The following is a 4,712-nucleotide window of genomic DNA, read 5'->3' as shown; positions in this document are numbered from 1 at the left end:
GATGTCTGTTTTGGGGAAGCTTCAAAACCCCACTGTGCTCACATTTCCTCTGAAGGCTTCTGAAGCTGGCTTCTCTTAATGCCAGCACAGAGCAGAAGTGAAAAATTCAGCCACATGCCTTTAGGTTTAGTCCTGAGGTTAACCTATGTGGTCTCTCCCTGGGGCATAGGCTTGGGTTCGAGATGGGTGGCCTGACATTCAACTGCCTATGTGTCAAATACCTACCATGTCACTTGTCCAGAGTGGGCCAAGGTGTAGTGAGTGCCACGGAAGAAGGCCAGGATGCCCTCTGCCTGGGAATTTACAGTCTTGTGAATGAGAACCAGCCAACAGTGACTTCGTGACTGCACTTACAAGTGTACAGGAGATGCTTCAAAAATTATTTGTAAATGAAATGGAGCTAGATAGAATTTTCAGCTCAAAGCTAGAATGAGGTGAAACTTAATGAAAGGCTGTTGCCAATTGGATTTGATTTCAGAGGTGTCAGAAGCACTCTCCTCACCACCCCAAAACCATCCCCACCTCATCTATGGGCTGATGCAATGCCATCTTCTTCACTGTTACAGATGAGGCATAACTTGCAAATCCCCCTGGAAGACAAAAAGCAGTCTCACGTTCTCGCTAGAGTGTAAATGACTGCTAGCTGCACCTTTGTATAAGGAAATGGGGAAACAATGAGGGAATGGGAGCTAAGGGGTAGGAAGAACCACTGGGAAGGGAAAAACTCACTCATGACCCTCAACATCAAGCTAGCCCAGGCTGGGCCCTGCCCCTTGGGAGGAGCACTGTGTTAGGAGTCGGATGAGCTGAGTTGGAATGCCAGCACCACCACTCATAGGGCCACCATACCTCTCTGGCCCTCACTTCTGTAGTCAGAAACCCACAACAATAATCTCCCTCCCTTCCTGCACAGGAAGGTCATGAAGCTTATCATGCATGTAAAACTTGTGGACTACCCAGTACTAGACCAGTGGCTCTCAGACTGGGCTAAACCTTACACCCACCTGAGGAGCTTTGAAAATTTCCCATCCCCAAGCCACTCTCCAGAACCAACTACATCAGAATGTCTCCAGGTGAGACTCAGGCTTCAGTTTTGTTTTTTCTTTCAAGCTCCCCAGATGATTGTATGCCACTGGAGTTGAGAATCACTGCCTGAGGTGGGTGTTTCTAACCTGAGGGTAATCCAGCCCCTACTCAGGGGCATTTGATAATGTCTGGAGACATCCTTGATTTCACATCTTAGGTTATGGGTGCTCCTGGCATCTATCTGGATAGAGGCCAGTGTGTGTATATTAGGTGCTCAGTCAGGTCTGACTCTGTGACCCCATTGACTGCATCCTGCCAGGCTCCTCTGTCCATGGGATTCTCCAGGCAAGAATACTGGAGTGGGTTGCCATTTTCTTCTCCAGGGGATCATCCCAACTTAGGGATTGAACCCAGGTCTCCTGCATTGCAGGCAGATTCTTTACCATCTGAGCCACAAGAGAAGTGTCCAGGGATGCCTCTAAATATCTTTCAATGTCCAGGATAGCCCCCACAGTGAAGAATTACCAAGCCCAATGTGTCCACAGTGGCAAGATTGAGAGGCCCTGACCTAGAGAAACATAAGAAATATTTGTTTTCTGATTACTGAGGTTATTTCCCTAACCCAGACCAAGGACATGAAAGTCCAGAATGGCCTAGATTCTGAAGACCTCTTCACATTTGTAGCCTTGGTCTTTGTCCTTGAGGGTATAGAACTCAAAGACCAAGATTCTTGTAAAGACCATCCATTCATTCATCACACGAATGTTGCATGAATGCTCAGTCCCTCAGTTTCGGCACCATGGACTAGCCTGCCAGGCTCCTCTGTCTATGGAGTTTTTCGGGCAAGAATCCTGGAGCGGCTTGCCATTTCCTTCTCCAGGAGATCTTCCTGATCCAGGACTTGAACCTTACTCTCCTGCACTGGCAGGCAGATTCGTTACTGCTGGCGCCACCTGGGAAGCCCCACCAATGCTTAATAAAGATCTATTAAGCAGCAGACACCGAGCAAACACGCCTGTTGGGCCTCCAAGCATTCCCATCCCATCCCTGGTAACTGAGATCCCATCAGACTTCCGCTCCCAATACATAAATGCTTCACTCAACCGTTAGGTTCTGAGTGGAGGTGGCCTCAATGGTGTGGCCCTACTGGTGAGAGTGTGTGTGATATACAGAGACGCCTGGGACTCTCTGTTCCCCAGCGGAGGCTCAGTCCCACTCACTGATTAGCTTGAATATCAGGACCGAGTTCACTGGATAGTGGGAGCCACGGGAGGTTTCTGCGCAGGAGAGCGGCAAGATCCATCTTTTAGCAGAAATAATCTGGTAGCCGTTCTCTCCAAAGTAAGAAGAGAAAAGGTGAGGAATAGCAGTTGGAGTTTAGCACAGGGCAGTCACATTTAATTGAAATTCACTTCACATGAGATTAATCTTTCCCAAGAAGTACATGTTGAGTGGGAGGGATGTTTCTTACTGTACATAAATCTATCACCACGGAAGCAGGCTTTGGGCTTTTAACTGCTACTTTCCGGTTGGAAAAGCCATTTCCGATGGCTTGCAAACGGCCTGCTCCTAAATTGGCAGCAGTGTGTATCGCAGTGCTTGCTCAGCCCTCTTTGAGGCATTTTAGTACTTCTCAATTCCAATGCAAAGCTATTGATGTTGGCTCCATCTTGGGAACACTGCCGCCAGCTCCACCACCTAATTGACACTTGGATGGCATTGTTACCAGTTATAAAAAAGATTTTCAGTTCTAACAACAGCAGTTGATCACATAACCAGGCACTAGGAATGGATTCACTCACTGATCTTCCAAAGAATGGCAGCAATACTGTGATACCCACAGGACAACAAAGGATGGAGGCTACCTATTTATCGGCTCACTTGGTGCTACGAGGCTTTGGAAATCGTGTCACTACATCTTGCAAATCCTGGGGCCTGCCAAGTTGGAAAGGTCTTGATTTTAATTTGGATTTTTTTTTCACATTTTTTCAAATGCAAGGGTTGCAACATTTCAAAATACACTTGAAGTGAGGCCTTATATATTTACATCACATAATTTCAAATATTCAAAAACTAGGACTGCCACGTGCAACAGCTCAGGCACCTTGCTGAAGCCAGACCTCAGAGAATAGCAGGCCCTCACTGGGTAGGCAGGGAGTGAAGTTGCTGTGTGGCCAAGCACTGGCCATGTAGCCTGGGTTTGCATCCCATCTCAGTCTCTTCCTAGCTCTGTGAGGTTAAGGCAAGTCATCACAACCTGTCTGTGCCTCAGTTTGTTCATCTGTAAATTGAGGCTAATAATTCCTTTTTGAGTTTTGTTAGGATTTACTTAGTCTATGTAAGTGACTTAGAACAAATATGTATTTTATCTGCAAAGAGATTTAACAGTGCCTGGCATAACTAGCCAAATTATATGTGTGTGGGTTAAAAATCAGAGATCTGAGAGGCACTTCAGGGTGGAAGCAATGTGACCTCACTGTAGACACGACAACACAGCATGGGTGACGAAAGAGCCAGAGAAGCTAATCTCAGGGCCGCCTGAAGCTGTTAACAGGAATCAGGAGGGGTGGGTTTCTAGGGCAGGAAACTTCAGACTGCCTCAGCAAGAGGGCTCGCACAGGGCCTCTCTGACCCGAGGGTGTCGATTCCAGCATAGGTCTGCCACCTTCGCCTCCACCACAGGGCACCGACAGACTCGAGTTTCTGATGTAAACACCATGAGCCTCCATCACAGGGCTGGCAGGAGGATAGACTTCTGACCCAAGACCCCCGGGGCTCCTGAAATGTCATTCTCTGGGCAGCTTCCCAAACCTTCCCACAAGAAAGTCCTGACACGTGACCACCAAGGACCTCTCTGGAAAGTCCTAATTTATAACCTCTGTCTCGGTTAATTAGAACACCTCTACCATTCCTTTCAAGGTGCAAATTAAACAGCTCATCGCTGCTTGCAATTAAAACTTCTGCTCAATTCTCTGTCCCTTATCTACACCACCCCACCTCACCTGCAGAATTGTGTCTCCAGGATCTCTGCCCACTCAGCCCCAGCCACACATCCCACCCTGAGCTGGGACCTGAAGACCTGCAGAGCAGAGTCAATAGCAGTGGTGGGGATATACTAACCACTCACATCACAGGAATGGCTTTCCTCTCAGGGTAAGTTGGGACAAGGAAAGGGATGGCTGTCCCTTTGTTTAAAAAAAAAAAAAAGACTTGATTTGCTCTGGGAAGGATACTTACCAATCATGACATCCCCCATTTCCCCTCCAATAAGCAGACCCCCACTCATCCTTCAGGGACAAGTTTTAGATCCTCTTTTCCCCCCTCTACAATCCACAAACCTCCCATCTGTGAGTTCTGATCGTCTTGAATGTGGTTCTGGCCATTTCCCCTTTTTGAGATGCTCCCAATACAGAAATACAGATCAGTATGACAAAATTGTTGTTGAAGTGGTTGCATGTTACCAGTAGTTTAGCAGACAAAGTTACAGAGTAATACAATTATGCTGTGCAAATTCCACACTCATTACAGAATTTGTAAGATTAATGAATTCATGAGTCCCTAAGGCAGTCTGGTCCAATCATGGTTCACGAGTTTAAAGGTGGAGAATGAACTTCATCACTGTTTCTCTGTGACCTTCATGTGTAACTTCCTTTGATGATAATATCAAAAGTTGAAGAGCCCTTCAT

This window comes from Oryx dammah, unplaced genomic scaffold (genome assembly GCF_014754425.2).
Source record: "Oryx dammah isolate SB20612 unplaced genomic scaffold, SCBI_Odam_1.1 HiC_scaffold_2, whole genome shotgun sequence".
Classification (NCBI taxonomy): Eukaryota; Metazoa; Chordata; class Mammalia; order Artiodactyla; family Bovidae; genus Oryx; species Oryx dammah.
This window is presented reverse-complemented; position numbering follows the sequence as displayed.